We start from the raw sequence: 11,266 nt of genomic DNA on the forward strand, positions 1-11,266 counted from the left end.
CCCCAGCCCATCGCTCTTCATCTCTGCTGCCCCCCTGAGCCGGGCTGGCCCCCTGGGAGGCCGGGAGCCCAGCAGCATTGCACAGGGGCTGCCCTAAGCAGCACTGCATGGTGCTTGGGTCACTGGGGCTGAGACCACCCTGACTGCCAGAAAGAGGCGCCTTGCCCATTGATACCCTTGAGCTGATCCCAGAAAAAGGAGGAGGTGGCTGTGTTCATGAGTCTTATCTAATCAGATAGTCAACAAAGACTTGGTCTGCTCACCAAGCCTCTATCTTCACTAATATAAGTATTTCTCCTGCAAATCTCCCCAACTGCATCCCACCTCTGCCGAAGAAGACCCAAGCAAAAGGTGACATGTCAGGCACAAAGTCATGGCTTTAAAGCTTGAGATTCTGAGGTTCAGAGCTTGGTTCTGCAACTTACCAATGCAGTGGCCTCCAGTGGGTTGTTCATTTCTCCATGACTCAGTTTTCCCACCTGTCAAATGGGCTAATAACGTTCACCTTTTTCATAGTTTTACTGGGAACTAGGAGAGGCTGTATCTGAATGTCCCAGCCTGGAGTGGGAACTCAGCACCTGGTGGCTGTTATATCATCTATACTAAGAATAGAGGAATATGCAGATATAGCCAGTTAGCCTGGAGGTCAAATCACCCCGGTATTGCCGACATCAATCAAGGCTTAAAGGCAACAAGACTGCGGACAAAGACCACTAGGGGGTGCACCAAGAAAGCATAAAAAATGCGGAGACAAAGAAACAGGACAAAACTGTCAATGGAGGATATTGAGTTCAGAACCACACTTTTAAGGTCTCTTAAGAACTGTCTAGAAGCTGCCGATAAACTTAGTAAGGCCCTCGAAAAGACTGGTGAGACCGCCGATAAATGTAATGAGATCCTCAAGAAATCTAATGAGACCCTCGATGTTGTGATAAAGAACCAACTAGAAATTAAGCATACACTGACTGAAATAAAGAATATTATACAGACACCCAACAGCAGACCAGAGGAGCGCAAGAATCAAGTCAAAGATTCGAAATGCGAAGAAGCAAAAAACACCCAACTGGAAAAGCAAAATGAAAAAAGAATCCGAAAATATGAAGATAGTGTAAGGAGCCTCTGGGACAGCTTCAAGCGCACCAACATCAGAATTATAGGGGTGCCAGAGGATGAGAGAGAGCAAGATATTGAAAACCTATTTAAAGAAATAATGACAGAAAACTTCCCCCACCTGGTGAAAGAAATAGACCTACAGGTCCAGGAAGCGCAGAGAACCCCAAACAAAAGGAATCCAAAGAGGACCACACCAAGACACATCATAATTAAAATGCCAAGAGCAAAAGACAAAGAGAGAATCTTAAAAGCAGCAAGAGAAAGAAACCCAGTTACCTACAAGGGAATACCCATACGACTGTCAGCTGATTTCTCAACAGAAACTTTGCAGGCCAGAAGGGAGTGGCAAGAAATATTCAAAGTGATGAATACCAAGAACCTACAACCAAGATTACTTTATCCAGCAAAGCTATCATTCAGAACGGAAGGTCAGATAAAGAGCTTCACAGATAAGGAAAAGCTAAAGGAGTTCATCACCACCAAACCAGTATTATATGAAATGCTGAAAGGTATCCTTTAAGGAGAGGAAGAAGAAAAAAAAAAGGTAAAGATACAAATTATGAACAACAAATATGCATCTATCAACAAGTGAATCTAAGAATCAAGTGAATAAATAATCTGGTGATCATAATAGAATCAGGGACATAGAAAGGGAATGGACTGACTATTCTTGGGGGGGAAAGGGGTGTGGGAGATGCAGGAAGAGACTGGACAAAAATCGTGCACCTATGGAAGAGGACAGTGGGTGGGGAGTGAGGGCGGAGGGAGGGGCGGGAGCTGGGAGAAGGGGAGTTATGGGGGGAGAAAAAAGAGGAACAAATGTAATAATCTGAACAATAAAGATTTAATTAAAAAAAAAAAAAGAATAGAGGAATATGCAAATTGTTTGGGACTCTGTCACAGTAACAACCAAACAGCAGGCTGTGTGGGGCGACCAGGCCGACAGGGGGGTTAGTGAGGAACGACTGAACAGCAGGCTATGTGGGGCAACCAGGCCAGCAAGGGGGGACGGTTGGGGGTGACCAGGCTGGCAGGTGTGGCAGTTAGGAGCAATCAGGCAGTCAGGCAGACAGGAGAGCAGTTAGGAGCCAGCGGTCCTGGATTGTGACAGGGATGTCCAACTGCCAGTTTAGGCCTGATCCCAGATGTCTGACGGTAGTCAGACATTCCCCGAGTGGTCCTGTATTGGAGAGGGTGCAGGCTGGGCTGAGGGTACCCCTCCCCCCGGGCACAAATTTCATGCACCAGGCCTCTAGTCCCATATAAGAGCCCAGTGACTGAAATGGCTGAACGACCAGAATGACCAGAGACCAGAACAATCCTGGCCCCTCATCTAGGCCGGCCCTGCCCTCCAGCAGGGACCCCTACCCGGATCAGGGGTGTAGCTGGTGGCAAACTGCCCGCAGCCCCTTGCCCCAGCTGACCCTGCCCCCCAGGGGGGCCTGCACCCCAATATGGGGCCCCATTAGGGCAGGCCAGCCAGCCCCCACCCATGCACCAGGCCTCTATCCTATATAATAAAAGGGTAATATGCAAATTGACCCTAACAGCAGAACAACCAGAACGACTGCTCCACCAGTCACTATGAGGTGCACTGACCACCTCTCAGTCCCTTTCCCCAGCTGGCAGGCTCCATTCACCTGATGACAAACAGGGGACCAGGGGTGGGTGGCGGTGGGGGTTGGGGCCAGCTGTGGGCAGCTGGGGAAGATGGCCCTGATCACAGGCAGGCCTAGGGACCGTAGTATTATGATATTATATCATTTGGTGAGCTGGATCACTTCTCCATTTTCCCCGCCACTGAAGTGTGGGGGGTGTAGCAACCATGAAGCTGGAGAATATTCTCAATCAAGCACCCAGGGAAGTGGCCCAGCTCTGTTCAGACTGAAGAACACCTTTTTCATAATAAAATGTCTGTCATCCCCCATTACTCCCCTGAAGGGGAGTCAAGGATGCTACACACATAGTTTTTGTTAAGCCAGTAGAGGGGCAGCAATAATAAAAACACATAAGTGCCCAGGCACAACCCCCAGCAGATGCCAGGAGGACACAGCAGATGCTTAGCCAGACTTCAAAGCACCATGGAAGCAAAAGCCACAAGCACCGACTACCTGCTGGTCCCTAAGCACCGCCCAGCAGGCTACCACCAGTGATGAGTTTCTACAAAGAGAGAGAGCAACTCTTGCTAATTTTCTCAACAAAACAACATGCAGCCTTCCTCAGCTCTAGCAGACAATGCTGTGCTCCACTTTTGAAAGCTCTGAGAGAGACTTTTGAAGTTCTCACCAAACACTGTGCACACACACACACACACACACACACACACACACTCACAACTATGTGAGCTGATGGATGTGTCAACTAATCTTATTGTAACCATCTTGCAATATATACACACACACATTAAATCATTACACTAAACACATTGTTATATGTCAACTAGAGGCCCAGCGCACAAATTTGTGCACGGGTGGGGTTCTTCGGCCTGGCCAAAGATTGGGGCCAATCGGGGCCATCTCGCCAAGTCACAGTTGGTGCCAATTGGGGCTAATTGGGGCCAATTGGGGCTAGCCAGCCAGGGTGAGGGACTGTGGAAGGTTGGCTGTGGGAGCACACTGACCACCAGGGGGCAGCTCTTGAGTTGAGCATCTGACCCTGGTGGTCAATGCACATCATAGCAACCAGTCAACTGGTTGTAATGGTCACTTAGGCTTTTATATATGAACTAGAGGCCCGGTGTACAAAAATTTGTGCACTCGGGGGGGTCCCTCAGTCCGGCCTGTGCCCTCTCTGGGGTTGTCCACCTGATGGCTTGGGCCAACTCCCTGAGGGATCGGGCCTAAGCTGGCAGTCAGACATCCCACTGGCAGCCCAGGAGTCCTCGGGGGATGTCCACTTGCCAGAGGGGATCAGGCCTAAGCTGCAGTCAGACATCCTTAGCACTGCTGAGGAGGCGGGACAGGCTCCCGCCATCACTGTTGTGCTGACAGCCATCAGCCTGGCTTGTGGTTGAGCAGAGCTCCCCCTGTGGGAGCGCACTGACCATCAGGGGGCAGCTCCTGCATTGAGCGTCTTCCCCCTGGTGGTCAGTGTGTGTCATAGTGACCAGTCATACCCAGTTGTTCTGCTGTTAGGGTCAATTTGCATATTACCCTTTTATTATATGCCTGGTGCATGGGTGAGGACTGGCTGGTTTGCCCTGAAGGGTGTCCTGGATCAGGGTGGGGGTCCTGCTGGGGTGCCTGGCCAGCCTGGGTGAGGGGCTGAGGGCTGTTTGCAGGCTGGCCATAGCCCCTTCAGGGTGGGGGTCCCCCTTAGGGTGCCTGTACAGCCTGGGTGAGGGGCTGATGGCTGTTTGCAGGCTGGCCAAGACCCCCAGCAGGGACCCTCACCCCATGAGGGTGTGGCCACACTGTGTGAGGGGCTGATGGCTGTTTGCAGGTTGGCCACACCCCATTCAGGGTGGGGGTCCCCCCTGAGGTGCCTGGCTAGCCTGTGTGAGGGGCTGATGGTTGTTTGCAGGCTGACCACACCCCATTCAGGGTGCGGGTCCCCCCTGGGGTGCCTGGCCAGCCTGGATGAGAGGCTGAGGGCTGTTTTCAGGTTGGCCACAGCCCCTTCAGGGTGACGAGTCCTGCTGGAATGCCTGCCCAGCTTAGGTGAGGGGCTGATGACTATTTGCAGGCTGGCCACAGTCCCTTTAGTGTTGGGGTCCCCTGGGGTGCCTGGCCAGCCTGGGTGAGGGGCTGAGGGCCATTTTCAGGCTGGCCACACCCCCTTCAGGGTGGGGGGGTCCTGCTGGGGTACATGGCCTGTATGGGTGAGGGGCTGATGGCTGTTTGCAGGCTGGCCACAGCCCCTTCAGGGTGGGGCTCTCTGCTGGAGTGCCTGCCCAGCTTAAGTGAGGAGCTGATGACTGTTTGCAGGCTGGCCACAGCCCTTTCAGGGTGGGATTCCTCTGGGGTGCCTGGCCAGCCTGGGTGAGGGGCTGATGGCTGTTTGCAGGCTGGCCACAGCCCCTTCAGGGTGGGGGTCCCCACAGGGGTGCCTAGCCAGCCTGGGTGAGGGGCTGGTGGCTATTTGCAGGCTGGCCATGGCCCCCAGCCACCCAAGCCCCCAGTGGAGGCTGGCTGGAAGCAGGTATCTGGGATTTATTTTTCTTCTATAATTGAAACATTGTTGCCTTTTGGAGGCCACAGCCAGCCAGGGCAGGTGGGAAGCTTGGATTCCTCCATCGCCAAGGCAACCAAGCCTCCTGCTTGCTCCAGCTCTGTGGCTGCCGGCCTCCATCTTGGTTGGGTAATTTGCATATAGTCACTCTGATTGGCTGGTGGGCGTGGCTTGGGGCATAGCAAAGGTACGGCAATTTGCATGTTTCTCTTAGATTAGATAGATTATATCTCAATAAAGTCAGGGGGAATTGTGTAGAGGTAGAATTGGGGTGGGTTTGACAAGATTTTTTAAGTTTAAATTTGAGAAATCTCTGTTGAGAAATAAATGAAACAAGATGACAAATTTTGATACCTGTTAAAACTGGGCAGTGGGTACACTACATACACAGACTGCCTGTGATGGTGGGAATTATTATAGTAAAAAAAGTAAAATAAATAAAATAATTTAAAATTGTTATCATTGTTGTTTAAAAAAACAAAAAAGGTTGGTTCAGTTTTCTCCAGCAGCCAGGTTACAATTCTTATGTTTCTTTGGAAGAATTAGAGACCACCTGTGAGGGAAGGTGGTCAGAACCTGCACCGCACAGTGAGCCCCATAAATTTCATCCTCCTGAGGGCACAAGCGAGGGTGAGGGAACACGAGTGGGGCCGGGAGACAATTCTGCACAGTGGCATTGACATCCAAAGTGCAGGCTCTCCTGTATAACTTCAGGCACGTTACTAATCTCTCTGAGCCTCAATTTCCACTGCTGTAAAATGGGTTTAGCAATAAGGCCCACCTCCAGGATGTCTGTGAGAAACAAATAAAATAACAGGTAGTGAAGCACGGTTGCTGCTGTGGTCATTTTATCAGTACTTCCAGACCAATCCTGGACCCTAACCTCACTCACCCAGGAGATGACAAGATGTTCTTCAGCGTTTAACCTGATAACGTCTGAGCCTCCCAACCTCTATTCTGCCCTTTGCTGCATCCCGGTTTTAACATGTAGTGAGCAACTACAACACGCTAAGGTTGGGGCCAGGCTCCCCACCTGGATCATCTCATATGACCCAGGATATTATTGGCTCCATTTACACAGGAGGGAGCTGGGGCTCAGAGAGGTGAAGATTATGTTAGAGGCAGAAATAGAATATTGGGGACCAGCTATAATGATAAGAAATAATAATCATGCCTGTTAACCCCGATGGTTTTGTTCTGATTAAAGAAAGCACATGCTAACCTGCTGGGAGTTGCATGAGGCCTGGGAGCTCACCTGGAAATGCGGCCCACCGTCCCCATCCGGGAGCTGCCTGTGATCACAGAAAGACTGACAACCTGTTGCGGAAACCAGAGGTGCCAGCCCTTTGCAAACCCGTCTTCATTGCCTGTAAACTGTAACCGTTATACCCACTTTACATACCGATTTTTATTCCTTTTGCCTACTTCCCCAGATATCTTTGTACTTCTACCAACATAAGCAGCCAGCTTATGGTGGAGGGCAGAGCAGATGTTTGTGGATGAGCTGCTGCTCTCCCGCACTGCCGGCAGGATTGGAATAAACGCTCATATATGATTCAACCCTGTCTCTGCTGGACCCATTGGCTGTCCAGTTTCAACTAGACACCTAGGAAGTGGGCTCTGATATCAGGTGTCTGATTCCCCAAAGTTCTCCCAACATAGGTATTGAGCGGTCAGAATAAAGATCTAACCCCACACTTGGTCTCCAGACACAGGTACCACACAATTCTTTATTCCCATTTTACGGATGAAAACCCTGAGTCTCAAGGTCTGCCCCAGCACCGAGACAGAGCCCCTTTCTGGTTCCACTTCTCCGGTGCTGGGTGTGGACTTCACATCTCTGGGCCCTCCCCTTCTCACACTCCAACCTTTCAGCCACCCCGCTGGCTCCTCCGTGCCCAGCCTGAAGCAGGTGGGGCATCCTGGGGAGGAATTGGGAAGGGCAGTCCGCACTGTCAGCTGGGTGACCCTGGCCATTCACTTCCCGTCTCTGAGGTTCCTCATCACATCCCAAGCCCAGCATCTGCGGTCATTTCAGCAGCCCCCCTCCCTCCTCACACCCTCACCCCTTCTCACCCAGGAGGCAGTGGTGGGGAAGCACAGAGCCGTGAAACAGGAAGCCCGCTCCATGCAGCCAACATTGCTGTCACTTCAGGGACAGAGAGAAAGGGGGCTGCCTTAACTTTCACCACAGCCCCGAGCCAGGACAAAGCTGGGGACGCACTGCCACCCGGTGGCGATCTGGCTGCACTGCAGGCGCCTCCGTGGGTATAGGGCAGTGGACGGCAAACTCATTAGTCAACAGAGCCAAATATCAACAGTACAACTATTGAAATTTCTTTTGAGAGCCAAATTTTTTAAACTTAAACTATATAGATAGGTACATTGTTATTAACTTAATTAGGGTACTCCTAAGCTGGCCTTTGCTAAAAACGCCCTCAATCTGATTGAGGTACGTTCTCTGAGGTCGACCCCTTCCAACTCTCCCATCCACACTGGTCTTGCATACTTGTTTCGTCTATCTCCTTTCGTTCATCCTCTCTATATGTCCAAACCATCTCAACATACCTTTCTCAATCCTCAACACTACATCTTTCACTCCACAACGTTCCCTAAAATTAACTTAGTAAACTTTACTTAAAGTTTTAAGTCTGAGTTAAACTATAAGTATATTGAATAAAACTTGATATCATACTTAATAACAATATTATTTATTGATAAAATTAAATTCCTTACAATTTACTTTACAATATCCATAAAATTAAGTCATGACAATGACTGACAAACACTAATGTGAACAATGGCCTTACATCTCCTTGGAAAGTTTGGGTAAGTTAGGTTTGTATGTTGTTGTTTTTAATTTTAGGCACGATTCCAGGTTCATGCTTGAAAATGATTGTTCACATAAATATGTAGACCCGAATAAAAAAAGAACAGCAAACGCTAGTTTTTTCAGTTGATTATATGAGTCAGGAATACTACTCCAGGTGTTAAAAATCAACATATCTTCCTTCTCCAGGTCTTTCAAAGCAGACCACTTGTGCTGTGAACTAAGCTCACATTTGTTTTTCTCCAATATTTCTATATCAGCACAAAGATGTTCAAATTTCTAGCTCCACAGTTCTTTGTTTTTTAAATCCAGCAATTGCATTTCAAAGTTGCCAATGTCAGTACTAAAGGGAGAAAAATTTAATTCTGTTACAGTAGCATTGAGAGGTTTTTTAACAAAGGCTAACGTCGCTTTGCTGTTTCTGAATTCCTGAAACCTGTTGAAAAAGTTTCCCTCATATTTAAAAGTGTTGTTTTGAAATAGCAAATGTCAATATCAGAATTATTTTCTTGGCGATGTTTCAACAGGCTTGGAAAGTGAATCAAAGTTTCTCTTTCAAAATCTTGAGCAAAAAGCGATAATTTGTTTTCGAATGAAATAACTTCTTCTAACATTGAAAAAAACTGTTTCCTTTCCCCTGTAGTTTACGATTAAGCTGATTTAGATGAGACGTAACGTCTACCATGAAATAAAATTTTTGGATCCACTGATCGTTTGTTAGTTCTGGATAGTGAACACCCTTCTCAAGGAGAAATGCTTTAATTTCTGTTAATAGGGAAGCAAAACGTTTCCTCTTGAAAACCAACGTACCTTGTTATGCAGCAGCAGATCTGCGTACTCACTCTCCATTTCAACTAAAAATTCTTTAAATTGGCGATGATTAAGAGTTCTAGCTATAATGGAGTTGATCATCTTAATCACCAATTCCATAACTTTGCAAATTTCTTCTGGAAATGTCTGCGCACAAAGCGCTTCCTGATGAATGATGCAGTGGTAAGTAAGTATCTCGCGATTAATTTTTTCTTTCAAAATAGCAACAAACCCGTCTCTTACGCCGGTTATACTTTTTGACCTGTCTGTTGAAATTGAGACAATTTTATCGAGTGGAATATGATGTTTTTCAATGCACTCAATTACAGCATTTGCTATATCCTCTCCACGTGTTTGACCTTTGAGTAGCAATAATCCTAAAAGTTCTTCTTTAGGACCTGTAGATGAAATAAGTCATACAGAAAGTGAAACTTGCGCCGTATCATTTATGTCACAAGACTCGTCAACTGCTATTGATAAAGCTGAAACCAATTTAAGATCTTCAACTTGCTGGTTGGTTATATTCAAAGACATTTTGACTGTTCTATCTCACTGTTTCAGCAGACAATGGTAACTCTTTAAATTTTTTAAGAATATATGCTTTGTTCTTAAAATCCCGAAATAGCTCTTCAGATGTATTTATAAAACAGCTTTTTATGGATTCACTGTCTGTATATGGTTTTCCTCTCTTAGCAATCTCTTGACTAACCACAAAACTTGCAATATTAACATTGTTGGAAGATTGCATCCAGTAATTAAATACAGAACTTGATTTTTCTTGACTCTTCTGAAGTTTCTCAACTGCTTTCTTCCTTGCATCACCGACAGGATATTTAGTACTAAATGACACGTGTTTAGTTGTAAAGTGTCTCTCCAAATTTGATTTCTTGTTATACGCCAATTTTTCCTGACAAATAAGACAGGTCGGAAAGCCATTTAAGTTTTGAATAAATGCGAAAGTCTCGGTCCATTCAACTTTAAATTCACAGTTTTTGTCTTTTGTTTTTCTTTGCTTCTTCTTTGTAGCCATGTCAAACAGGGCACCTAAAAAAATGTTTCATTTTATAATAATAAAGCCACCAACACAAAATAATTACAATTCTGAAATTGATGACAAAAATACCTGTTGGATTTGCAGCTGGTTGGAAAAATACAGGTAACTTTATGCTTCGAGTAGGTACTTTTGTCACCCGCACGCGATTTGCTGACGTGACTAGCACTAACCACTGCACAATGAGACTGCTGACTGACTGGCTCACTCAACTCGTGCATGAATCACGCGCCTCCCCCGCACTGCGTATCCCGCGGCCGCCTCCACCGTGTCACCCATCGCCTGACCGACCTACCGACACCCCCACTTCTTCTAACGCCACTTCTTCAAAATAGACTCGCCCAGGCCGAAAACCGACTTCTGCGCATGGGCCACGAAGTTTCAATCGCACTGTACATGCGTGCCCACACGTGGTATTTTGTGGAAGAGCCACACTCAAGGAGCCAAAGAGCCGCATGTGGCTCGCGAGCCGCGGTTTGCCGGCCACTGGTATAGGGGCTGCGGGGCTGAAAGGCCGAGAGGAAGGGCCTGGGCCCTTGCATGATGGGGAAACCAATAGGCCTTGGGGGCAACGTGGCTCCTGGGATGTGCAGAGGAGGCTCCCTTCCCTACCCCCCAAGTCTGGGCCCACCCGTGCCCTTCCTCATCCCCCTATTTAAGCTGGGACACCCCACCCTGTGCTCTGTGTTCCCCAGAGCGCCCCCCTAATGGCACCCTAGAGCACAGGTCTTTGCTCGGTGTCTCTACCCTGACTAGAATGTCAGTTCTAGCAGGACTGGAATTTTTTAAAAAATATGTATTTATTGATTTTAGAGAGAGGAGGGGAAAGGGATAGATAGAAACATCAATGAGAGAGATGAGAAACATCAACCAGCCGCCTCTTGCACGCCCCCTCCTGGGGAAGAAGCCCGCAATTCCCACCTGTGCCCTGACTGGGACCGAACCAGTGAGCCCTTGGTGCAGGGGTTGTTGGTCAGACAGGACTGGAATTATTTTAAATAATTTTTTATTTTTCAATTACAGTTGACATACAATATCATATGAGTCCCAGGTGTATAACGTGGTGATTAGACACTTATATAACTTACGGAGTGATCCCCTCAATCATTCTAGTGCCCACCTGGCACCACACACAGCTATTACCCTTCACTCCCCATGCTGGACTTTACAGCCCTGTGACTGTTCCGTAACAGCCAACTTGTACTTCTCCATCCCTTCCCCCTTTCCACCCCACCCTTAGCCCCTCCCTTCTGGAGCTGTTAGTTGGTGCTCTGTATCTATGAGTCTGTTTC

The 11,266-nt window shown here is 47.8% G+C and overlaps 1 pseudogene; it reads right to left on the minus strand.

Annotated features, from left to right (window-relative positions):
• Window positions 1-8,760: 8,760 nt before the first annotated feature.
• On the minus strand, window positions 8,761-9,684 carry LOC118657092 (annotated as a pseudogene).
• Between the last annotated feature and the right edge of the window lie 1,582 nt (window positions 9,685-11,266).

Source organism: Myotis myotis, unplaced genomic scaffold, assembly GCF_014108235.1.
Source record: "Myotis myotis isolate mMyoMyo1 unplaced genomic scaffold, mMyoMyo1.p scaffold_m19_p_5, whole genome shotgun sequence".
Taxonomy (NCBI): Eukaryota; Metazoa; Chordata; class Mammalia; order Chiroptera; family Vespertilionidae; genus Myotis; species Myotis myotis.